General features: G+C 38.0%; 1 long non-coding RNA gene across 1 annotated transcript; it reads left to right on the forward strand.

The window, feature by feature from the left end:
- Positions 1-27069, forward strand: LOC116536997. Its single transcript, XR_004262916.1, has 3 exons — positions 1-542; positions 25136-25139; positions 26989-27069. It is a non-coding gene; the product is annotated as an uncharacterized LOC116536997 (long non-coding RNA).
- The last annotated feature ends 748 nt before the right edge of the window (positions 27070-27817 follow it).

The raw sequence follows: 27817 nt of genomic DNA on the forward strand, positions 1-27817 counted from the left end.
TTTCCCCTCACAGTATAAACAAGGCACAGAGAAGCTCAAACTGGGTGGAGTCCACTGCAGCTCTGCATAGCTACTGTAGCCAGACTGCCTCTCTAGATTACTCTCTCTGAGCAGGGCATCTCTGAAAGAAAGGGAGTAGTCAAGTCAAAGGTTTATAGATAAAACTTCCATTTCCCTGGGACAGAGCACCTGGGGGGAAGGGGTGGCTATAGGTGCAGCTTCAGTTAACTTAAATGTTCTTGCCTGCCAGCTCTGGAGCAGCAGATTTCCCAGCACAGTGTTCAAGCTCTGCTAAGGGACAGACTGCCTCCTCACGTGGGTCCATGACCCCCATGCCTCCTGACTGGGAGACACCTCCCAGCAGGGGTTGACAGACACCTCATGCAGGACAGCTCTGGCTCGCATCTGGTGGGTGCCTCTCTGAGGCAAAAGTTCCAGAGGAAGGAATAAGCAGTAATCTTTGCAGTTCTGCACCCGTCACTGGTGATACCCAGGCAAACAGGGCCTGGAGTAGACCTCCAGCAAACTCCAGCAGACCTGCAGTGGAGGGGCCTGTTAGAAGGAAAACTAACAAACTGAAAGGAATAGTGTCAGAGTCAACAAAAAGGACATCCACACAGAAACCCCATCTGAAGGTGACCAACATCAAAGACCAAAGGTAGAAAAAGCCATGAAGATGAGGAAAAACCAGTGCAAAAAGACTGAAAATTCCAAAAACCAGAACACCTCTTCTCTTCCAAAGGATCACAACTCATCACCAGCAAGGGAACAAAACTGGACAGAGAATGAGTTTGACGAACTGACAGAAGTAGGATTCAGAAGGTGGGTAGTAACAAACTCCTTCAAGCTAAAGGAACATGTTCTAACCCAATGCAAGAAAGCTAAGAGCCCTGAAAAAAGCTTAGAGGAATTGCTAATTAGAATAACCAATTTAGAAAAGAACATAAATAACCTGATGGAGATGAAAAATATAGCACAAGAACTTTGTGAAGCATACACAAGTATCAATAGCTGAATCAATCAAGTGAAAGAAAGGATATCAGAGATTGAAGATCAACTTAATCAAATAAAGCATAAAGACAAGATTGGAGAAGAAAGAATGAAAAGGAATGAACAAGTCTCCAAGAAATATGGCACTATGTGAAAACACCAAATCTATGTTTGATTGGTGTACCTGAAAGTGAAAGGGAGAATGGAACCAAGTTGGGACAGACTCTTCAGGATATTATCCAGGAGAACTTCCCCAACCTAGCAAGACAGGCCAACATTAAAATTCAGGAAATACAGAGAACACCACAAAGATAGTCCTCGAGAAGAGCAACCCCAAGACACAATTGTCAGATTCATCAAGGTTGAAATGAAGGAAAAATTGTTAAGGGAAGCAAGAGAGAAAGTTTGGGTTACCCACAAAGTGAAGCCCATCAGACTAGCAGCAGATCACTCTGCAGAAACCCTACAAGACAGAAGAGAGTGGGGGCCAATATTCAACATTCTTAAAGAAAAGAATTTTTTAGCCCAGAATTTTATATCCAGTCAAACTAAGCTTTTTAAGTGAAGGAGAAATAAAATCCTTTCCAGACAAGCAAATGCTGAGGGATTTGCTTAAAAGAGCTGCCTGTCTTGCAAGAGGTCCTGAAGGCAGCACTAATATGGAAAGGAAAAACCAGTACCAGCCACCGCAAAAACATACCAAATTATAAAGATCATCGACAGTATGAAGAAACTGCATCAACTAATGGGCAAAATAACCAGCTAGCATAATGACAGGATCAGATTCACACATTTCAATATTAACCTCAAATGTAAACAGGCTAAATGCCCCAGTTAAAAGATACAGACTGGCAAATTTGATAAAGAGTCAAGATCCATTGGTGTGCAGTATTCAGGAGACCTGTCTCATGCAAAAACACATATAGGGTTAAAATAAAGGGATGGAAGAATATTTACCAAGCAAATAGAAAGAAAAAAAAAAAAAAAAAAAGCAGGGGTTGCAGTCCTAGGCTTTAATAAAACAGACTTGAAGCCAACAAAGATAAAGGCAAAGAAGGGTATTATGTAATGGCAAAGGGATCAATGCAACAAGAAGAGCTAACTATCCTAAATATATATGCACCCAATACAGGAGCATCCAGATTCATAAAGCAACTTCTCAGAGATGTACAAAGAGACTGAGACTCCCACACAAAAGTAGTGGGAGATTTTTAACACCTCAGTGTCAATATTGTATCAACAAGAAAGAAAATTAAGAATATTCAGGACTTGAACTCAGCTCTGGACCAAGCAGACCTAATAGACATCTACAGAACTTTCCACCCCAAATCAACAGAATATACATTCTTCCCAGCACTATGTCACAGTTACTCTAAAACTGACCATATAATTGGAAGTAAAATTCACTCCTCAGTGAATGCAAAAGAACAGAAATCATAAACAGTTTCTCAGACCTCAGTGCAATCAAATGAGAGCTCAGGATTAAGAATCTCACTCAAAACTGTACAACTACATGGAAACTGAGCAACCTGTTCCTAAATGACTACTGGGTAAATCATGAAATTAAGACAGAAATAAATAAATTCTTTGAAACCAATGAGAACAAAGACACAATGTACCAGAATCTCTGGGGTACAGCTAAAGCAGTGTTTAGAGGGAAATACCCACTAAATGCCCACAAGAGAAAGCAGGAATTATCTGAAATCAACACCCTAACATCACAATTAAAAGAACTAAAGCAGCAAGAGCAAACAAATTCAAAAGCTAGCAGAAGATGAGAAATAACCAAGACCAGAGCAGAACTGAAGGAGATAGAGACACGAAAAACACTTCAAAAAAATCAATGAATCCAGGAGCTGTTTTTTTTTTTTTTTAATAAAAAATTAACAAAATAGATCAACTTCTAGCTGGACTAATAGAGAAGAAAAGAGAGAAGAATCAAATAGACACAATAAAAAATGATAAAGGGGATATCACCACTGATCCCACAGAAATACAAACTACCATCAGAGAATACTGTAAACACCTTTACACAAGTAAACTAGAAGAAATGGGTAAATTCCTGGGCACATTCACCCTCCCAAGACTAAATCAGGAAGAAGTCAAATCCCTAAATAGACCAATAACAAGTTCTGAAGTTGAGGCAGTAAATAATAGCCTGCCAACCAAAAAGAGCCCAGGACCAGACAGATTCACAGCTGAATTCTACCAGAGATACAGAGGAGCTGATGCCATTCCTTCTGAAACTATTCCAAACAATAGAAAAAGAGGGACTCCTCCCTAACTCATTTTATGAGGCCAGCATCATCCTGTTACCAAAACCTGGCAGAGACACAACAGAAAAAGAAAACTTCAGATCAATATCCCTGATGAACATCAGTGCAAAAATCCTCAATAAAATACTGGCAAACCGAATCCAGCAGCACACCAAAAAGCTTATCCACCACGATCAAGTTGGCTTCATTTCTTGGATGCAAGCCTGGTTCAACATACACAAATCAATGTAATCCATCACATAAACAGAACCAGTGACAAAAACCACATGATTATCTCAATAGATGCAGAAAAGGCCTTCCATGAAATTCAACACCCCTTGATGCTAGAAACTCTCAATTAGCTAGGTATTGATGGAACATACCTCAAAATAAGAGCTATTTATGACAGACACAGCCGATATCATACTGAATGGCCACAAGCTGGAAGCATTCCCTTTGAAAACCAGCACAAGACAAGGGTGCCCTCTCTTACCACTCCTATCCAACATAGCATTGGAAGTTCTGGCCAGGCAAGAGAAAGAAAGAAAATGTATTCAAATAGGAAGAGAGGAAGTAAAATTGTCTCTGTTTGGAGATGACATGATTGTATATTTAGAAAACCCCATCTTCTCAGCCCAAAAACTCCTTAAGCTGATAAACAACTTCAGCAAAGTCTTGGGATACAAAATCAATGTGCAAAAATCACAAGCATTTGTATACGCCAATAATAGAGAGCCAAATCATGAGTAAACTCTCATTCACAATTACTACAAAGAATAAAATACCTAGGAATACAACTTACACGGGATGTGAAGAATCTCTTCAAGGAGAACTACAAGCCACTCACTGCTCAAGGAAATAAGAAAGGACACAAAGAAATGGAAAAATATTCCATGATCATGGATAGGAAGAGTCAATATCATGAAAATGGCCATGCTGCCCAAAGTAATTTATAGATTCAATGCTATCCCCTTTAAGCTACCATTGACTTTCTTCACAAAATTAGAAAAAGTTACTTTAAATGTCATATGGAACCAAAACACAGCTAGTATAGCCAAAACAATCCTAAGCAAAATGGACAAAGATGTAGGCATCATGCAACCTGACTTCAAACTATACTACACTAACCAAAACAGCATGGTACTGGTACCAGAACGGTATATAGACTAATGGAACAGAACGGAGGCCTCAGAAAAAAATGCCACACATCTACAACCTTCTGATCTTTGACAAACCTGACAAAAACAAGCAATGGGGAAAGTATTCCCTATTTAATAAATGGTGTTGGGGAAACTGGCTAGCCATATGCAGAAAACTGAAACTGGATCCCTTCCTTATACAAAAATTAGCTCAAGATGGATTAAAGACTTAAACCTAAGTCTATCCATCTCAAACGTCTAATATTGAGAATCTACAAGGAACTTAAACAAATTTACATCAAAAAACTTACCAAAAAGTGGGCAAGGGATATGCACAGACACTTCTCAAAAGAAGACATTTATGTGGCCAAAAAACATATGAAGAAAAGCTCATCATTACTGGTCATTAGAGAAATGCAAATCAAAACCACAGTGAGATATACCATCTCACACCAGTTAGAATGGTGGTCATTAAAAAGTCAGGAAACAACAGATACTGGAGAGGATGTGGAGAAATAGGAATACTTTTACACTGTTGGTGGGAGTGTAAATTAGTTCAACCATTGTGGAAGACAGTGTGACAATTCCTCAAGGATCTAGAACCAGAAATACCATTTGACTCAGCAATTCTGTTACTGGGTATATACCCATAGGATTATAAATCATTCTACTATAAAGACACATGCAGACATATGTTTATTGCAGCACTATTTACAATAGAAAAGACTTGGAACCAACCCAAATGTCCATCAATGATGGACTGGATAAAGAAAATGTGGCACATATACACCACGGAATACTGTGCACCCATAAAAAGGATGAGTTCATGTCGTTGCAGGGATGTGGATGAAGCTGGAAACCATCATTCTCAGCAAACTAACACAGAAACAAAACTAAACACGGCATGTTTTCATTCATAAGTGGGAGTTGAACAATGAGAACACATGGACACAGGGAGGGAACACATCACACACCGGGGCCTGACGGGGTGGGGGCTGGGGGAAAGATAGCATTAGGAGAAATACCTAATGTAGATAACAGGTTGATAGGTGCAGCAAACCGCCATGGCATGTGTATATCTATGTAACAAACCTGCATGTTCTTCACATGTATCCCAGAGCTTAAAGTATATATATAAATCTTAAATGCCAAAAAGTGGAAGGAGCTTCTTGACAGGTAGTACATTCCATTTCTATCCAAGGAGATGTTCTGGCATAAAATAGGCAACCAAGAAATGGGGATGCTACAAGGTCATCTCATTTTTATTGAATTCAGCAAACTTAAAATCTGTTACATGCTAGGGTGCTGTACTAGGCAAAAAAAGTGAAACATTTATGGCCTGTGCCCAGAATATCTTATGTCTGTTTGGGGATGGTGGTGGTAGGCTAGGTATTTAAACAGACATTTTCAGTGGATTGTTTGGCAAGTAATATAATGGAGGTTCAGAGTATTGTGAGAGCTCAGGGAAATGTACTCAAATGCTGGATTTATAATCATTGTAGCTGACCAAAGGGCAACTTCTAATTTGACTGTAATATGTTTTCTTTTAGTTATACCGTCATAAAAACCTGTTTTAGATTCTTGGGAAGATTTTACACTCTTTTTTTTTTTGAGACAGAGTCTTGCTCTGTCACCCTGGCTGGAGTGCAGTGGCATTATCTTGGCTCACTGCAACCTCCACCTCCTGGGTTCAAGCGATTCTCCTGCCTCAGCCTCCCAAGTAGCTGGGATTACAGGCTTCTGCCACCATGCCCTATTAATTTTGTATTTTTATTAGAGACACAGTTTCACCATGTTGGCCAGGCTGTTCTTTAACTCCTGACTTCAGGTGATCCACCCTCCTCTGCCTCCCTAAGTGTTAGGATTACAGGCTTGAGCCACTGTGTCCAGCCGATTTCACACTCTTAGACTTTGCTGCACTAACTCATGTTTGGAAAATCTTCTGTTGACACAATTGCCAGTGCCCTGTCTTTGACTTTGGCTAGCATAGGAGAGTCCTTTATGACTGCCATAAAAAAATAAGCTTTATAAATTCAATTATTTTGGTAGGAGCCTTGGACAAGAGTTAGATGTCTAGGCTCTAATTCTGATCTGCTCCTCTTTTTCTATGTGACCATGACCTAAGTTCCTTGATTACTTTGGGACTCAATTTTCTTTTCTGAATACTGGGAAACCAAAATCTTGCTTAGACTTTTCTCTTGGGTATTGTAAAAGCACATAAGATGATAATACCTGTGGAAATTGTCAAGGAAGGTATAAGTTATCTGGGACTCTAGTGTACATTTAAACTACGATTAGTACATGGTATAAAACATAACATTGTCTTGAAAACACATTAGGAAGCAGATGTGATCAGCATTAAGGTGAATTGCGAATGAGATAGGACCCCTGGCTGCCTGTCTGTGCTAGGGTCCTTGGCACTAGTGGGTGAAGAAAGGTGGGGTGGGTTTTCTCCACCCTAATCTTTATTTTTCTCTCAATTCTAGTTCTGGACAATGTTCAAATTCTACACAGGTTTGTGAGAGTAGTTTGAAGAAGGGATTTGCAGAGCTTCTCTAAGTGACCCCCCTGATTGCTAGCCGTTTCCTACCCTCTCTTCTTTCTGATGTCCAGACTTGTCTCGCAAACAAGTCCAGCTGAATTTGCCAACTTTATGAACTTGTTGGAGGAAGAAAGTGCAGGAAAGCTTGGATACAAGGCATCAAAGACCAAAAAGGAGACATTGAGTAGCGTCCTTGAGGATTCTCTGGACCGTCTGCAAAACTGGGAGGTCTGTGAGAGCCTCTGCTGTGGAGAGTGTATCAAACACGTTGCTATGCTCTAAATGTTTGTGTCCCTTTGGAATTCATATGTTGAAATCCTAACCCACAGGTGATAGTAATAGAAAGTGAGGTCTTTCGGGAAGCTATTAGTGACCTTGTCAAAGAGACCCAAGAGAGCTCCCTGTCTCACCCTTCCCACGATGTGAGACCACAGCTAGAAGACTCCATCTGTGAACCAGAAAGCAGCCTCTCACCAGACAGTGAATCTGCTGGGTGCCTTCATCTTGGACTTCCAGCCTCCAAGCTGTGAAAAATAATTCTCTTGTTTATAAGCCACTCAGTCAAAGGTATTTTGTTAGAGAAGCCCAGATAGACAAAGGCAGTTGTAAAAATGGGAAAGGAGGTAGATGGCGTTGAAAGGTCTGCTTAGGGTACTTGAGAGACTTTCAGATTACCTGGTAATATGAATGCTTGGGACCTTGGCTTTGAAGGGCCAGATTTGTTTGAGAAAGTATTCTAGTCCTCAGACCTGTCCCTGAAATGCACCTCTGGGTCTCTCTCAGTGTTACAGTTATATTGAGCACTTACTTTTATTGATGGCTAATTAGGTGCTAGGCATTAAAATCATTATTTATATTACTTTTCAATAATTTTTTATTATATGCCTATAGAAAAAAATTAGTATTTTTCTCGGTCTTTCATCATATCTTAATTATTGCACTCTACTTTGATTAATTCATGGGACATTTTCTTAATAGCTTGTTAGATTATTGCCTTTGGAAAGTTCCTTTTTGCCTCTATTTTGGCCTGATTAGCATTAATGTTTTGTACCTGTTGTGTTTCTGGCTCAGTGCTAGTGATACCTGTGGGAAAATAAATAATATATGCCCTTTCAAATTTAAAACTTACGTAGTGGTATGTGCAAAGTTTGGTGGCAACACAGAAGATGCAGTTAACTGTAGGACAGAGAGGATTGAGAGTTCACAAGGAGAGGACTCTTGAACTAGAATTTCATGCAGACAGTGGTAGTAAGAGAAGTTTTAAGCTGATGCTGTTCCATGTGCAAATGTACAGTAAAAAAATTACACTATATTTTGAGAACAGCAATAATTTTTTATATTAGTAGAGCATAAAATTTGAAAAAGGAAACTATGGTATTCAAGATGTTAAAATAGGCAGGCTTGTATTGTGGAAGATCAGGTGGATCATGATATACAACTTGGGTTTTGCTTTGTTAGGCAGTTTTCAAACTTCATTGTGCATAGGAATCATCTGAGAATCTTGCAAAAATACAGATCTTGGTTCAGTAAGTTAGAGTAGAGCTTGAGAGTCTGTATTTCTAACAATCTCCCATCTGATGCTCGTGCTGCTGGTCCATGGGCCACATTGGGAGTAGCAAGGCTATACAGAATAGAAACCACTGTAAGGTCAATCAAGGGAGTGAACTAGTTACCCTGGACATTATAGAAAGATGACTGGGCCGGGCGCGGTGGCTCAAGCCTGTAATCCCAGCACTTTGGGAGGCCGAGGCGGGTGGATCACGAGGTCAAGAGATCAAGACCATCCTGGTCAACATGGTGAAACCCCGTCTCTACTAAAAATACAAAAAATCAGCTGGGCATGGTGGCGTGTGCCTGTAATCCCAGCTACTCAGGAGGCTGAGGCAGGAGAATTGCCTGAACCCAGGAGGCGGAGGTTGCAGTGAGCCGAGATCGCGCCATTGCACTCCAGCCTGGGTAACAAGAGCGAAACTCCGTCTCAAAAAAAAAAAAAAAAAGAAAGATGACTGGAAGAGAAAGGATGTTTTTCTCCAGGCCCATATAAATTGAATTGTTACTGTTGTACAAGTCCTGTGTAAGGGTGGCTTCCCTCCTAGAGCTTGTAGATGTGAGAAGGAATGTTCTTGGCAGATCAGAAGCCATTGAATGATTTATGTTTGTCATTTGTGCCAACCAAGAAAAGGACTTTTGTTTCAGTTCCGAGGGGTGAAGGAGGTGGGCATAAGGAGTGGGGCTAGTGCCTGCAGCCAGAGGGGACTGGGACTTAAGCCAGAGCCTGTTGCTGCATGCTTCCCAGGCACCACAGAAACAGCAGAGGCTTTTCTGTAGGTACTGCTATGGCAAGAGAACTCCACAGCTACTCATCACCCACTTGGAAGAGAAGGATGAGTGGGACATCATCAGGTATTATGATGTCATGTCTGAGGAGGAAATCAAGAGGATGAAGGAGATCGTGAAGCCCAAAGTTAAGTTTCTCAGTTGGTTCTCACCACATTTTTCCTCTGCCACTTCCTGAGACCTACCTTGCTGTCATTATTTTGGAGAAACTTAAGGAAATAGCTGGTAGCAGAGTTGCAAGCAGATTTTTTTCTTAAATGACCTGGCCCTCCAGAAGAAATGTCTATCATTATATATTAGCTTTTAATTTGGTACCTCAGATGAGAATTTTAAAAATCTCTTTAAATTTTATTAATTTGCAACATTTTATTTTAGTTTTAAAGATTTCATATGGCTTTTTAGGGTTTGTTGCTTTTTTCTTTTCAATTGACATAATTGTATATATTTATGGGGTATAGTGTGATATTTTGATATGTGTATACAATGTGTAATGATTAAATAAATCATGGTAATTAGCATATCTGTCACCTCAAACATTTATCTGTGTGTGTGTGTTTGTATGTGGGAACATTCAAAATCTGCTCTTTTAGATATTTGAAAATATAAAATTAATTGTTAATTATATTCACCCTACAGTGCTGTAGAGCACTAGAGCTTATTCCGCTTATCTAGCTGTACATTTGTATCCATCTTAACCAACCTTTGGCTATCCCACCCTTTTTCTTACCCTTCCCTGCCTCTAGTAACTACTATTCTACTCTCATCTATGAAGTCAGTTTTTTTTTAGCTTCGATAGGTGAGAGCATGTGTTATTGGTATTTCTCCGCCTGGCTTATTTCCCTTAACGTAATGTCCTCCAGGTTCATTCATGTTATTGTAAACAACAGAATCTCATTCTTTTTATGGTTAAATAATATTCCATGTATCACATTATCCATTCATCTGTTAACGGACACTTAGGTTGATTCCATATCTTGGCTATTGTGAAGAGTGCTACAGTAAACATGGCCGTGCAGATATTTCTTTGACACACACATTTCCTTCCCTTTGAATATGTACCTAGCAATAGGATTGCTGGATCATAAAGTAGTTCTATTTTAGTTTTTTGAGGAACCTCCGTGATGTTTTACATAATAGCTTTACTAATTTACATTCCTACCAATAGTGTGTAAGAGTTTCCTCTTCTCTGCAGTCTTGCCAGCATTTGTTATTTTTTGTCTTTTTAGAAATAGCCATTCAAACAGGTGTGAGGAGATATCTCGTTGTGGTTTTGGTTTGCATTTCCCTGATGATTAGTGATGTTGAGCATTTTTTTCCATATACCTGTTGCCCATTTCTATGTCTTCTTTTAAGGTGTCCAGCTTATTTGCCTATTTTTTAATTGGATTATTATAATTTTTTGCTATTGAGTTGTTTGAGTTCTTTGCATATTCTGGCTATCAATTCCTTGTCAGATGAATAGTTTGCAAATATTTCCTCCCATTCTGCAGGTTGTCTCCACTCTGTTGATTGTTTCCTTTGCTGTGCAGAAGGTTTTTTTTTGTTTGATATAATACCCTTTGTTTATTTTTGCTTTAGTTGACTGTGCACAAAAAAGATCCTTGCCATAAAAATTTTGCCCAGTCTGAATGTCTGGAAGTGTTTCCCCAATGTTTTCTTCTCACAGTTTGGGGTCTTACGTTAAAGTATTTCATCCATTTTGATTTGATTTTTGTGTATGGTGAAAGAGACGGGTCTAGTTTCATTATTCTGCATATGGTATTCTGTTTTCCCAGCACCATTTATTTAAGAGACTGTTCCTTACCCAATACTGTTTTGGCATCTTTGTTGAAAATCAGTTAGCTATAAACATCTGGATTTATTTCTAGGTTCTTGCTTCTGTCTTGTTTTTATGCCAGTACCATGCTGGGTTTGTTTAGCTTCTTGAATCAGTAATGTTTATTTCTTTGACCAAATTTGTGAAAATTTTGGTCATTCTTTCTCTAGTTACTTTTTCTACCACATTCTTTTTTTTTTTTTTTTCTTTTCTTTTTTCTGGGACTCCTCTTACATATATACAACCTTTCATTGTTGTCCAATAGTTTCCTAAGGCTCTGTTAATTATTTTCTGTCTTCTCTCTTCTTCAGATTAAATAATATCTAATCTCAGTGATTCTTCCCTCTATCATCTCTATTTTCATGTTAACCCCATCTATTAAAGTTTTAAATTCAGATACTGTATTTTTCAATTCTATAATTTTTAGTTAATTCTTTATTGTTGTTTCTTGTTCTTTTCTGAAACTTGTCTTCTTTTCACTATGAGTATTAATTTTCTTTATATCATTGAACATGCCTCTAATGACCACTTTGAAATCCTTGTCTGTGAATTCCAACATCTGTTTCATCTTTTGGATTGATTTCTGTGTCTTTTCTCTTGGAAATAGGTCACATGTTTCTCATCCTTCATATGTCAAATAACTTTCTATTATATCTTGGTTGCTATTGGGGGAACTCCAGATTCTGTTATATTCCTTTGAAGAATGTTGTTGTCTTGAACTCCTGACCTCAAGTGATCCAATCTGTGGTGGCCTCCCAAAGTGGTGGGATTACAGACATGAGCTACCATGCCTGGCTGGAAGAATGTTGCTGTTGTTAATTAGGAAGCAGTTAACTTGGTTGGACACAAACTGCAAACCATTTTTTTATGCAGTATAGTTCTTTAATTCCTGGCCGGGCTACTTGCAGTATAACCTACTAGCAGTCTGCCAGAGATTTGGGCAGGGCTTACACAGAGATGGAGTGTCTCCACGCCTGTCTTTTTATTAGGATTTCCTTTTTACTTTTCAGCATTTGTGCTTGCTCTAGACTTTGTAGTCTGATATTTAGGTTAAGAAAACTGGGTTTTCTATCAAAATTTTAGCTGCTCTATGTACCATCAACTATGGTATGTCCTGAGGCTAATAGTCATTTTAAAAACAGGAAATCACCCTGTACTGTTCTCTTCCTTCAAGGGTCAACTTCCATTCATTATCTACCTGCTTTTGTTTACTCTCCATTGACTTCTAATTGTATATTGTATTTTATCCAGAGTTTATAGTTGTTATCTGTGTGTGGATCACCGTGACAGAAAAATACTCAACTATATTTTTCAAATCTTTTATTTTTAATGAAAATAATTTATTCACATTAATATGTTATTATGATTGATATATTTGTTTTCAGCTTGACATATATTATTCCAGGTAAATTTACTGTATTCATTATTTTATGTTTGACAGAATATATCTTGGAATTGGCAACTCCATTGTTTGATTTTACTTCTAGGTCAACTCCATTGTTTGATTTTAATTATTTTAAGGACTCCAGTTATATCTATGTTGCACTTCTTTGCCATTCTTTTGTATTTATCACTGTTTCTTGTCCTGTTTACATCTGTGTTCATTTTTGCTTCATTTTCTTGACTTTTCTCATTGTCCTCTGTGTCGTTTAGTACAGTTTTAGTCATATCTCTTTCTTTCTTAGGCACATTATAATTTAGTATTTGTTTCTAAGATTATTTTATTATTTTCTTCAGTAACTTTCCTGAGTTTGATCAGTTTCTGTTTTCATCTTTTGTTGTCCATATCCACTCTGAGTTTTAAAATCTCTGATTTTTGATGTTCTTTCATATCTACAGTTGTTTGTTTAATTATATTTAATTCATCTTACTGTATTTTATTACAGTTTTTCTCTTTTTCTTTTTTTGGATAGGACAGGATTGTTTTGTTGTCTTTTCAACTCCTGGAAAATTCTGATTTCATTTTATGTTTTTCTATTTATAGTAACTTACATGAATGTTGGGTTTAATTTTATTTTTGTTGTTCATATTTTTATTTTTGTCCTGAACCAGTGCTTGAGTCAACTGTTTTTTAAATTTCTATAGTGAAATGCATTTTTTTTCAATTAAACGTACTTTTTTGTTATATCTTCAGACTGTTTCTTAATGTATAATTTTAATAGGGCTCTTACTCTCAGCCACTTCATTCTCTTCACCACCAAACTGCCAATGGACATTTCACTTTTCATAGTTCCTCCTTCACCCCAAGAACAATGCTTTCCTTATACTATCTCTGTGCACTTTACAAGCTCTTTTGTTTAAAATATCCATAAGCCAGTCCTCTGATGCATTAAGTCTCAGATGTTCTCTCTGTACTTTTCTACTCAGTTTGGAGCCCTTTCCCTCTGAAAGCAAGCCCTTAGATGGTATATATGTTACACCACATTATACTACACTGCATTGTTTACTCTTTCTGCAGTCCCAGACTAGTTCTTTGCATAGTTGTCTCTGGAGTACTCTGCTGACATTTGATATTTATTTATTCACTTACAAGAAAACAGAAATTTGTACTATTCTCTGTTTCCCAGTTACAATGGAGGCATAAATAATGGGTAATTTTTTTCTTCATTGGTGGTTTTCAGGAATTTGTGTGGATAGAATTTCTTTTAGAAGGATTTCTTTTTTCTATGATACCCTGTTACATTTAAAATAATCAATGTCACTAACCGGAACTTTTTCAGCTGTTTGAATTTGCTTTTCTTTTTAGCAAGCGACATATGCTATGCATGGATGTTGAAATAGCTGAAAAGAATTGCCTGTTTTTAAATATTAAAAGAATTGCCTATATTTAAAGAATTGCCTTTTATTTAAATAAAATTGCCTTTTATTTAAATAAAATAAATATCTTGCCTATATTTAAATAAAATAGCTGAGAAGAATTGCCCTAGTGGCTCACACCTGTAATCCCAGCACTTTGGGAGACCAAGGCATGTGGATCACAAGGTCAGGAGTTCAAGACCAGCCTGGCCAATATGGTGAAACCCTGTCTCTACTAAAAATACAAAAATTAGCCAGGTGTGGTGGCAGGTGCCTGTAGTCCCAGCTACTTGGGAGGCTGAGACAGGAGATTCGCTTGAACCCGGGAGGCAGAGGTTGTGGTGAGCTGAGATGGTGTTACTGCACTCCAGCCTGTGTGACAGAGCAAGATTCCATCTCAAAAAAAAAAAATTGCCTATATTTAAATATATAAATCTATTATTTTTTATGTTAAGTATTTTTTTTTTTTTTTTTTGAGACGGAGTTTCACTCTTGTTACCCAGGCTGGAGTGCAATGGCGCAATCTCGGCTCACTGCAACCTCTGCGTCCTGGGTTCAGGCAATTCTCCTGCCTCAGCCTCCTGAGTAGCTGGGATTACAGGCATGTGCCACCATGCCCAGCTGATTTTTTGTATTTTTAGTAGAGACGGGGTTTCACCATGTTGACCAGGATGGTCTCGATCTCTTGACCTCGTGATCCACCCGCCTCGGCCTCCCAAAGTACTGGGATTACAGGCGTGAGCCACCGCACCCGGCCAAGTATTTTTTTTTATCAGTACTCATTTTGCCCTTACTAGATCATCTCTCAAGAGCAGTGCCTTCTTTGAAAATAGTCAAGGGATGGAAGAGGCAAACTTATTCGAAGAAACAAAAATGTATATCACTTCTACTGTCATTCTTTGTAAAACATTTTTATTCAGAACATCTCAACAGGGGCCAAAATGCATTTCTAACTGCCATACTTTACACAGCAATATAAACATACCTCAGATATTGCAGGTTCAGTTCTGGACCACCACAATAAAGTGAGTATCAAAATAACAAGAGAGTCAGCCTGCCCTTTGAAGGTTTGAAGCCAGGCATTGATGGCTCCTCTCTAGTTATGAAAGTCCTAGATGGCACCTTCTTCCAAGAGAAGGCTGTTTCGTCTACCTTGAAAATCTCTTTTTAGTGTAGCCGCCTTCATCAGGGATCTTAGCTAGGTCCTCTGGATCACTGTAGTTTCTACCTTGCATTCTTGGGATTAAAAACTCTATTCGATCATGATATCTATCTGATATATTGATGGATTCATCTTACTAATGTTTTTCTTGCAGATTTATAAATCTATGTACATGAGGTATATTGCTCTTTAATTTTCTTTTTCTATATTGTCTTTCTCTAGTTTTGTTTCAGGGTAATGCTCACCTCATGAGTTGGGAAGTATTCCATTCTCTTCTATTTTCCAGAATAGTTTATATAGAATTGCTAGTATTTCTTAAGCATTTGGTAGAATTCATTAAATGAGCCCATTTGTGCTTGAGTTTTCTTTGTTGGAATATACTTTAATAAGTATGGGATCATTCACATTATCTATTTCTTCTTGAGTGAGCTTTTGGTAGTTTGTGTCTTTCAAGGAATGTGTTTGTTTCATCCAAGTTGTTAAATATATTAATGTCAGAGCAATCTGTAGTGATAGCTCTTCTTTCATTCCTGATATAAGCAATTTGTTTCTTCTTTTTTTAAATATCAGTTTGACTACAAGTTTGTTTAATTGATCTTTTCCAGAAGTTAACTTTAAAAAAAATCAGTAGGTTTTTGGGGAACAGGTGGTATTTGGTTACATGAATAAATTCTTTAGTTGTTATTTTTGAAATTTTGGTGCACTTTACCCAAGAAGTATACACTGTATCCAATGTATAGTCTTTTATCCCTCACCCCCTGTCCCGTTGCCCCCAGGTCCCCAAAGTTCATTGTATTATATTGTTTTTATGCCTTTGCATCCTCATAGCTTAGCTCCCACTTATGAGTTAGAACATACGATGCTTGGTTTTCCATTCCTGAGTTACTTCACTTAGAAGAATGGTCTCCCATAGACATAGGCAAGGACCTCATGACTAAAACACCAAAAGCAATGGCAACAAAAGCCAAAATAGACAAATGGGATCTAATTAAACTTAAGAGCTTCTGTACAGCAAAAGAAACTATCATTAGAGTGAACCGGCAACCAACAGAATGGGAAAAAATTTTTGCAATCTACTCATCTGACAAAGGGCTAATAACCAGAATCTACAAAGAACTTAAACAAATTTACAAGAAAAAAACAAATACAGCTAGTGCTCGACTTACGACCACGATTGGTTCCGCCAGACCGGTCGTAACATGATTTGGTCATGAGTTGAGTAGGCTATATGTACAGTACTGTGAAATGATGTTATAAAAATCTTTAAGTCATATTTTATCATAATTTTCTTTCATTATTGTTATATATCATAATTTTCTTTGTTCATTTTATGCCATTTGTATCATCTCTACAAATAATTGTTTCTTATTTTTACATTCGTCAGGTTTAAGTAAAACACTGCATTACCAGTACAACTGGTTTAATATTTGCAAAACATAGAAAATTACAAAATACAGGTGCATACAAAAATACAAAATACAGGTGTAAAAAATACCATAGGAAACATTTTCCCAATTGCAAAACATATCAAAATATATAAACATGTATGAAACATTCTTTTGGCCGTTTTTGAATTTGATCTTCCATCCAAATATATAGCAATTTCTCCATTTCGTGGATGGGCCCGCTTCGTTGCCTTGTTATAACTGTTGATTGCATGGGTGCAGAACCTTTCACAGCTTCATGAATTCTTTCTTTATCTTTCAAAATCGTTGACACAGTCGAGTGTGATCACTTCGTATCACGTGCGATCACATTCACTTTCTTTCCTCCTTCTACTGCTTAATTACCTTCATTTTCATGTCGAGATAGATGGCCTTTCTTCCCTTCTTGGCAGGCTGAGGCGTAGACAAAGACAATTTCCTCTTGGTAGACATCTTGGGAGGGGTTTGATGAAAAATATCCAAGACACCAAACACAAATTGCTGTACCGAGTCTGGGATAACAGTTGAAATGGTGCACGCGGAGATGGTAATGCTGCCGGAAGCTGGTCCGCACTGTCGTATGCCCAGCTGGGCAACGTTTGTCCTGCCAGACGCAGAGCAATCGTGGCTAGCGATTGTGGTCGTAAAGTCGAATGGTCGTAAGTTGCATAGGTCGTAAGTTGATCAATACCTGTAATCCCATCAAAAAGTGGAGGAAGAATGTGAACAGACACTTCTCAACAGAAGACATTTATTCAGCCAACACACATATGAAAAAAAGCTCATCATCACTGATCATAGAGAAATGCAAATCAAATCCACCTTGAGATACCATCTCACACCAGTTAGAATGGCAATCATTAAAAAATCAGGAGACAACAGATGCTGGAGAGTATGTGGAGAAGTAGAAATGCTTTTACACTGTTGGTGGGAGTGTAAATTAGTTCGATCATTGTGGAAGGCAGTGTGGCAATTCTTCAAGGATCTAGAAATAGAAATACCATTTGACCCAGCAATCCCATTACTGTGTATATACCCAAAGGATTATAAAACATTCAATTATAAAGACACATGCACATGTATATTTAATGTAGCACTGTTTATAATAGTAAAGACTTGGAACCAACCCAAATGCCTATCAGTGATAGACTGGATAAAGAAAATGTGGCACACATACACCATGGAATACTATGCAGTAATAAAAAATGATGAGTTCAAGTCCTTTGCAGGGACATGGATGAAACTGGAAACCATCATTCTCAGCAAACTGACACAAGAACAGAAAACCAAACACCAGTGTATACACTAGTATATATATATAGTGTGTGTGTGTGTGTGTGTGTGTTTGTGTATATACACCACATTTTCTTTATCCTCTTGTTGACTGATGGGCATTTGGGCTGGTTCCATATTTTTGCAATTATGAATTGTGCTACTATAAATATCCATGTGCAAGTATCTTTTTTGTATAATGACTTCTTTTCCTCTGGGTAGATACCCAGGAGTGGGATTTCCGGATCAAACAGTAGATCTACTTTTAGTTCTTTAGGGAATCTCCACACTATTTTCCATAGTGGTTGTACTAGTTTGCATCCCACCAACTGTGTAAAAATGTTCCCTTTTCACTGCATCCGTGCCAACATCTTTTTTTTGTGTATTTTTTTTTTTTTGAGTCGGAGTTTCTCTCTTTTTACCCAGGCTGGAGTGCAATGGCGCGATCTCGGCTCACTGCAACCTCCACCTCCTGGGTTCAGGCAATTCTCCTGCCTCAGCCTCCTGAGTAGCTGGGATTACAGGCATGCACCACCATGCCCAGCTGATTTTTTGTATTTTTAGTAGAGATGGGGTTTCACCATGTTGACCAGGATGGTCTCGATCTCTTGACCTCATGATCCACCCGCCTCGGCCTCCCAAAGTGCTGGGATTACAGGCTTGAGCCACCGCGCCCGGCTTTTTAAAAATATTTTGATCATGGCCATTCTTGCAGGAGTGAGGTGGTATCACATGGTGGTTTTGATTTGCATTTTCCTGATCTTTAGTGATACTGAAAATTTTTTTCATGTGTTTTTGGCCATTCGAGTATCTTTTGAGAATTGTCTATGTCCGTAGCCCACTTTTTGATGGGATTGATTGTTTTGTTCTTGCTAATTTGTTTGAGTTCCTTGTAGATTCTGGATATTAGTCCTTTGTCAGATGTATACATTTTGAAGATTTTATCCCACTCTGTGGGTTTTCTGTTAACTCTGATTAACTCTGCTGATTATTTCTTTTGCAGTGAAGAAGCTTTTTAGTTAAGTCCCATCTGTTTATCTTTGTGTGTGTGTGTGTGTGTGTGTGTGTGTGTGTGTGTGTGTGTGTGTGTGTTTGTTTGCTTTTGCATTCTTGGTCATGAAGTCTTTGCCTTCTAGGCAATGTCTAGAAGGGTTTTTTCAATGTTATCTTCTAGAATCTTTATGGTTTCCAGTCTTAAGTCTTTGATCCATCCTGAATTGATTTTTGTATAAGGTGAGAGATGAGTATCTAGTTTCATTCTTCTACACATGGCTTGCCAGTTATCTCAGTATCATTTGTTGGATAGGGTGTCCTTTCCCCACTTTATATTTTTGTATGCTTTGTCAAAGATCAGTTGGCTGTAATTATTTGGCTTTATTTCTGGATTCTGCATTCTGTTCCATTGGTCTATGTGCCTGTTTTTACACCAATATCATGCTGTTTTGGTGATGCTTCTTATAGTATAAAGTTGGATAATGTGATGCTTCCAGATTTGTTCTTTTTGCTTAGTCTTGCTTTGGCTGTGCAGGGTCTTTTTTGGTTTCATATGAATTTTAGGATTGTTTTTTCTAGTTCTGTAAAGAATGATGGTGATATGTTAATGGGAATTGCATTGAATTTGTAGATTGCTTTTGACAGTATGGTCATTTTCACAATATTGATTCTACCCATCCATGAGCATGGGATCTGTTTTCATTTGTTTGTGTCATCTATGATTTCTTTCAGCAGTGTTTTATAGCTTTTCTCGTAGAGGTCTTTAACCTCTCAAGGAGTTAACCTTTGGTTTCATAGATTTTCTCTATTGCGTCTCTCTGTCATGTTTCATTGATTTTTGCCCTTCTACATAAGTTTTTTTCCTTCTTTTTGCTTTGCATTTAATTTGTTATTCTTTTTCTAGGTTCTTAGAGTAGAAGGTTAGGTTATTGACTGGAAACTTCTATTTTTATAAAAACATTTAATGATCTACATTTCCTTATAAGCATTGTTTTGACTCTATCATGCCAAAATTTGAAAAAAAAAAAAAAAAAAAAAAAAAAAAAAAACCTTTTTACCATGGTACATTTTTCAAATCTAAAAAATTAACATTGCTATATTACTATTACTTTAAGATTCAGACTTTATTCAGATTTAACCAACTTTTCTACTAATGTCCTTTACTGTTCTAGGATCCAATCCAGGATGCCACAGTGCTTCTAGTCATCATGTCTCTTTCGTTTATTCTTTCCTTGTTTTTAAAGACCTTAATGGTTATTAACAGTCATATGTTTTATAGAAGGACCACCAACTTAGATTTTTCTGATGTTTTCTTATGATGATTATACTAAAGTTATGAATTTGGCGGAAGAATGTACCCTTCATGTTGCATAATTTTAGGGGAACATGACTGATGAAATAAACTTTGATCACTTGGCCAAGGTCATCACACAAGTATGTTATATTGTCCTTACATGTAAATTCAACTCAGAATGGTTTCTGATTTCCTTTATGACTTCCACTTTGACTCATGAGTTACTTATAAGCATGTTGCTTATTTAACAAATATTTGGGGATTTTCCAGATATTTCTGTTTTTCTAATTTTATTCTGTTATGGTCAGATAACATACTTTGGTTGTGTTTCAGTTATTTTAAATTTGTTGAGGATTGTTTTATGACCAAGAATATGGTTTATCTTGATGAATGTTTTATGTGCACTAGAAAAGAATGTGTATTCTGCTGTTGTTGAGTTGAATGTTCTGTAAATGTCAACTAGGTCAAGTTGGTTGATAATGTTCAGGCTTTCTATATCCTTACTTATTTTTTCTCTTTTTGTTCTATCATTTACTGAGGACTGTTGAAATGTAACTTTTATTATGGGTTTGTATGTTTCTATTCAGGTCTATAATTTTTCCTTCATGTATTTTGAAACTCTTGGTTAGGTAAGTATATAATTAGGATTGTTATGTATTCTTGGTTAATTTACCACCATTATGGGATGATAATCATATAATGTCCCTGTTTTTATATATATATATATAATATTTCTTGTTCTGAAGTCTATTTTTTTGATGCTAATGTAGCTTCTCTAGCTGTCTTTTGATTTATGTTTCAACAATATATCAGTTTCCATCACTTAATTTTTATAAATTAACACACTTTATTTTTACAAGAAGTTTTAGGGGTTTACAAAAACAACATAAAGTACAGTGCTTCTATAATCCCCTACCTGAATACAGTTTCTCTTATTAACATCTTGCTTTCATGTGGTATATTTGTTACAATTGATGAGCAAATATTGATACATTATTATTATTATTTTTTAATTATTTGAGATGCAGTCTTGCTTTGTCACCCAGGCTAGAGTGCAGTGGCACTTTCTTGGCTCACTGCAACCTCTACCTCTCAGGTTCAGGTGATTCTTCTGCCGCAGCCTTCCGAGTAGCTGGGACTATAGGTACACACCACTACGCCTGGCTAAGTTTTGTATTTTTAGTAGAGATGGGGTTTCATCATGTTGGCCAGGCTGGTCTCGAACTCCTGATCTTCTGATCTGCCTGCCTCAGCCTCCCAAAGTACTGAGACTACAGGCATAAGTCACCAAGCCTGGCCAATATTTGGCATCTTTTCATGTGCTTACTTGCCATTTGTATATCATCTTTGATGTGCTGTCTTTGTTTAGATATTTTTGTCCATTTTTTTGAAGATGGGCTATTTATTTTCTTATTGCTGAGTTTTGAGAGTTCTTTATACATTCTTAATAACAGTCCTTTATCAGATATGTGTTTTGCAAATATTTTCTCCCAGTCTGTGGCTTTTATTTTTATCGTCTTGACATATTTTACTTTTAACCCATCTATGTCTTTATGTTTAGAGTGAGCTCCTTATAGACAGCATATAATCATGCCTTACTTTTTCATCCAATTGGACAATCTCTTTTTTTTGTATGTTTAGACCATTTATACTTAATATTGTTATTGATATAGTTGGACTAAAATTTGTCATTTTTCTGGCTATTTTTTACTTGTTCCATCCGTTTTTTGTTCCTTTTTTCCCTCTTTTCTGCCTGCTTTTGAATTGGCTATTTTTTATACTATTTTGTTTTCTTCCGTGATTGCCTTGTTTGTAACTTGAGCAAATTTTAGTGGTTGTCATTAAGTTTACAGTATACACCTTCAGTTAATCACAGTCAACCTTCAAATAGTATGTATAATATGTTTAAGAACCTTATGATACTCCTAATTTTTTCTCCCAATTTTGTGCTATAGTTTTTATACACTTTATTATATGCTGTAATCCAAAACACTGCTACTATTTTTTGCTTTAGACAATTATCTTTTAGATAATTAAAAATAAGAAAAAATATTTTATGTTTATCCTCATTTATCCCTTCCAGACATCTTCATTTCTTTGTGTAGATTCAAGTTCTTGTAGGGCAGGTCTGGGGGTAATGTAATATCTCAGCTTTTATTTGTCTAGAAAGGTACTTAGGAATTTGGGTTTCCAATCCAATATGTAAGCAGTTTAGAAGTTGCCACTCTATCCTAACAACAAATAAAAACTGAATAAGCTGAAGAATTAACAACTCTTCTTAGATCTATAAGAGAGGTGAGGTCACAAGGTAAACTTCTGCCCCCAGAACTGGGGAGACAAACAGGCAGATACAGAAAATTACAACTTAACCAGAGCAAAACTCACCTCCATGAGAATAAGTACCAGGATAGAAAAACTTGAACTATATTTGACAAATTGTGGAGGCTCAGTGTGGACAAGCCTAAGTAATAAAAACCCCAGAGGATCCCAGTCATCAGGTATCCCTCACACTTCTGTAAGTTTTATGTAAAGATTGGAAAAAAATCTTATGCTTCCAGCAGGGGGAGGAATAAGGAACCATTTTGCAATATGTCAGAGCATTCTGTTTTTGACAAGACTTCAGCCTAACTGCTGAAGTTTTATAAGAGCCTGACTCGTCTGGAGCAAGAAAAATAACTCCAGCCCCTTCTGGCTATCCCTTCCCATTTAAAGGGGGATAAAAAGCTGAAAAGCACTGGTGAAGTTCACCATCTAGCACCACAGGCTCACCAAAAGACTGAAATCTAATCATAGGACTACAGAACACTTCCCTGCCCTCCATATATTACCACTATATTACTAAAAGCCAGGCGCGGTGGCTCATGCCTGTAATCCTAGCACTTTGGGAGATCAGGGTGGAAGAATCACTTGAGGCCAGGAATTGGAGACCAGCCTGGCCCATATGGTGAAACTCCATCTCTACTAAAAATACAAAAAATATTAGCTGGGCATGGTGGCACACACCTGTAATCCCAGCTACTCGCGAGGCTGAGGCAGGAGAATCACTTGAACCTGGGAGGCGGAGGTGGCAGTGAGCTGATATCACACCACTGCACTCCAGCCTGGGCAACGGAGTGCAACTCTGTCTCAAACAACAACAACAAAACCTAAAAGTCTATTTACTACAATTCCTTTTACCCAGTACATCATGTCCACCTTTCAGCAGCATATTACAAGGCATATTAAAAGACAAAAAACACAATTTGAAGAGGCAGGGCAACTATTAGAATCAGAATCAGACCCAGATCTGGCAAGGATGTGAGAATTATCAGACTGGTAATTTTAAACAACTTTGGTTAATATACCAAGGGCACTAATAGAAGAAGTAGGTAACATGCAAGAACAGATGAGTAATGTAAGCAGAGAAATGCAAACTCTAAGAAAGACTCAAATCAAATGAAGATGCTAGAAATAAAAACATAGTAACTGAAATTAAGAATACCTTTGGTTAAGTTCATCAGTATGCTGGACACAGATGAGGAAGGAAACAGTGAGACTAAAGATATGTCAATAGAAATTTCCCAAAATGAAAAGCAATGAGAAAAAAAAATTTATAAAATAGAATATCCAAGAACTGTAAGATAGTTATAAAAATGTAAATACAGGTAATGGTAGTATCAGAGAAGAAACTGAGAAAGGAACAGAAGCAATATTTGAAGCAGTAAGGAAATAATTTTCTTCAAATAAATGTCAGACATCAAACCACAGATCTAAGAATCAGAGACATCCAAACAGGAAAATATTTTTAAAAGCTCCCAAAACAAAAAACTGTACCTAGGCATATCATATTAAAATTGCAGAAGTTTCAGACAAAGAAAAAACAATCCTGAAAGAAAGCCAAAGGGGGAAAAATCTTACCTATAAAGGAGCAAAGATAAGAAATACTTCTGCCTTCTGAGAAGTCATGCAAGCAACAAAAAGGTGGAGTGAAATATTTAAAGCATTGAGAGAAAAAAACCCACCAACCTAGAATTCTGTCCTGCAAAATTATCCTTCAAAAGTGAGGATGAGATAAAGACTTTCTCAGATAAACAAAAATCGGATGAAATTGTTGCCAATAGATGTTTTTTGTAAGAAATATTGAAAGAAGTTGTTCAGGGAAAGGGTCTGTATAAAGAAAGCATCAGAGAAGGAGCAAGTAAAGATAAAATAAATGGTTATTTTTCTTATTCTTGAGTGATGTAACTGACAGCAGTTTGTTTAATAATATCAACAATGTATTCAATTGTGTGTGTGTGTGTGTGTGTATATATACACACACACACACATTTATGCATGCTTATGAATAAGTGAAATGAATGACAGCAATGATATAAGGGATGGGAGGGAGAGTTAGAAATACTTGGTTATTAGGTACTTGCACTATATGGGAAGTGGTATAGTATTATTTGAAAGTGGGTTGGGGTTAGTTATAAATGTATATTTCAAACTCTAGGGCAACCACTTTAAAAAGTAAGAAAAAGAAGTATAATTGGTATGCTAAGAAAAGAGGGAAAATGGAATCATATAAAATGCTCAATTAAAACCACAGAAGGCAGAAAAAGAGTGAAGACAGAAATAGGAACAAAGAACAAAGGCAACAAATAGAAAACAGTAACAGATATGGTAGCTCAAACTATATCAATAACCACTTCACAGTCACTTTGGAAGGCAGTTTGGCTGTCTCTTACAAAACTAAACATGCTCTCATCATATGATCCAGCAATTGCACTCCTTAGAATTTACCCAAATAAGTTAAAAACTTATGTTCACACAAAACACCTGCATACAGCTGTTTATAGCAGCTTTCTTGCCTTAGAATTTACCCAAATAAGTTGAAAACTATGTTCACACAAAACACTTGGATACAGCTGTTTATGGAAGCTTTCTTCATACTTGCCAAAACCTGGAAGCAACCAAGATGTCTTGCAGTAGATGGATGGATAAATAAACTGAGCTTCTTGGATCTGTAGTTTGTATCTTTCATTATTTTCTGAAGATTCTTGGCTAATTTCTCTTTAAATATTTCTTCTTTAAAAAATATCAGGCCAGGCATGGTGGCTCACACTTGTAATCTCAGCACTTTGAGAGGCTGAGGCAGGTGAATCACGAGGTCAGGAATTCAAGACCAGCCTGGCCAACATAGTGAAACCCCATCTCTACTAAAAACACAAAAATTAGCCATATGCTTATAGTCCCAGCTACTAAGGAGGCTGAGGTGGGAGAATTGCTTGAATCCAGGAGGTGGAGGTTGCAGTGAGCTGAGACCACACCATTGCAGTCCAGCATGGGTGACAGACTGAGGTGCAGTCTCAGAAAAAAAAAAAATCTGCTTCAAATATCTAATATAGATGATGGGTTGATGGGTGCAGCAAATCACCATGGCACATGTATACCTATGTAACAAACCTGCACATTCTGTACATGTATCCCAGAATTTAAAGTATAATAAAAACAATTAAAAAGAAAAAAATCTACTTCCTTCCTCTGGGATTTTAAGGCTTAGGAAAGGAGATGTGTATACTTCCAGAAAAAAAGTGGAGTTGAGTCAGTTTTATTAGGATGTGTCGTGGGTTTGGGATTTTTTTGTTTTTGTTTTTGTGGTTGCCTTCAGTGTGCCTCCAACTTCAAAATATTGTGCTTAGGGTAGAAGCTGAGTTTCCAGGGTTTTTTGTTTTGTTTTTAAAAAATGTTCCTGCTTTACCGGCAGCTTTCAGAATTCCCAATGCACCTGTACCTTGGAGGGATATTTCTTGATGCATGCTTGCCCTTCCTCCAGCAGTGGTCTCCTGTTGCTTGTTACTCATGCCTGCTAGCCTGGTGATGGGGACCAGTGAGGACTCTCTGTTGTCCTGGTCCAGCCTTACCTATTAGACAGACTAAAATTCTGTCAGCCTGTGGGAGGGATGGGAAATGGCCTGGCCCCAGTTCATTAAAGGCGGTTTTGTTGTTATTGTTGTTGTTTTTTGAGACAGAGTCTTGCTCTGTCACCCAGGCTGGAGTGCAGTGGCACAATCTCAGCTCACTGCAACCTCTGCCTCCTGGGTTCAAGCAATTCTGCCTCAGCCTCCTGAGTAGTGGGGATTATAAGCATGGGCCACCACACCCAACTAATTTTTGTATTTTCAGTAGAGAAGGGGTTTCACCATGTTGGCCAGGCTTGCCTCAAACTCCTGACCTCAAGTGATCCACCCAGCACAGCAGTCTGGAGTCAACCTGCGACAATCGAGCTTGGTGGCAGGAGGGATATCCACCAGTACTGAGGCTTTAGTAGGTAATTTTCTGCTGACAGTGCTAAGGAGACTGGGAGGTTTGGACTGGGCAGAATTCACCACACCATGGCAAAGCGGTGTGACCAGATTGCTTCTCTAGATTCCTCCTCACTGGGCAGGGGGCATCTCTGAAGGAAATCCAGCAGCTCCAGTCAGGGGCTTATAGATAAAACTCTCAGCTTCCTGGGACAGAGCACTTGGCGGGAGGGGCAGCTGTGGGTGCAACTTCACCAGACTTATCTTTTTCCTGCTTGCTGGCTCTGAAGAGAGCAGCTGATCCTGACAAGGGGGTTTCTTCCAGCACAGCACACTAACTCTGCTAAGGGACAGACTGCCTCTCAAGTGGGTCCCTGACTCCTCTGCCTTTGACTGGGAGAGACGTCCCAACAGGGGTCAACAGAAACCTCATTCAGGAGAGCTCTGGCTGGTATCAGTCCAGTGCCCCTTGGGATGAAGCTTCCAGAGGAGGGAGCAGGCAGCAGTCTTTGATGTTCTGCAGCCTCTACTCTTGATACCCAGGAGAACAGGGTCTGGAATGGACCTCCAGCAAACTACAGCAGACATGCAGAAGAAAGGCTTGACTTTTAGTAGAAAAACCAACAAACAGAAAACAGCAGCAACAGCAGCAACATTAACAAAAAAGACCCCCACAAAGGTTATCAACCTAACAATTCAAAGGTAGATAAATCCATGAAGATGAGGAGAAACCAGTGCAAAAACGCTGAACATTCCAAAAGCCGGAATGCCTCTTCTCCTCCACATGATTGCAACACCTCTCCAACAAGCGTGCAAAACTGGATAAAGAATGAAATTGATGAATTGATAGAAGTAGGGTTCAGAAGGTGGATAATAAATTTTTCTGAGCTAAAGCATTTTTTTTTTGAGATGGAGTTTTGCTCTTTTTGCCCAGGCTGGAATGCAATGGCACGATCTCGGTTCACTGCAACCTCTACTTCCTGGGATCAAGCAATTCTTCTACCTCAGACTCTGAAGTAGCTGGGATTACAGGCATGCACCACCATGCCCAGCTAATTTTTTGTATTTTTAGTAGAGTTGGGGTTTCACCATGTTGGTCAGCTGGTCTCGAACTCCAGACCTAGGTAATCCACCTGCCTTGGGCTCCCAAAATGCTGGGATTACAGGTGTGAGCCACTGCACCTGGCCTAAAGGAGCATGTTCTAACCCAATGCAAGGAAGCTAAGAACCTTGATAAATGGTTACAGGAACTGCTAATTAGAATAACCAGTTTAGAGAGGAATAAAAATGACCTGATGGCGCTGAAAAACACAGCATGAGAATTTAGTGAAGCATAAGCAAGTATTAATAGTCGAATCATGCAGAAGAAAGAACATCAGAAATTGACCACCTTGCTGAAATAAAGCATGAAGACATGATTAGAGAAAAAATAATGAAAAGGAACAGACACAGCCTCCACAAAATATGGAACTTTGTAGAAGGACCAAATCTGTAATTGATTGGTGTTCCTGAAAGTGTCAGAGAGAATGAA

Source organism: Sapajus apella, unplaced genomic scaffold (genome assembly GCF_009761245.1).
Source record: "Sapajus apella isolate SASKATOON/1434 unplaced genomic scaffold, GSC_monkey_1.0 scaffold1, whole genome shotgun sequence".
NCBI classification, from domain to species: domain Eukaryota; kingdom Metazoa; phylum Chordata; class Mammalia; order Primates; family Cebidae; genus Sapajus; species Sapajus apella.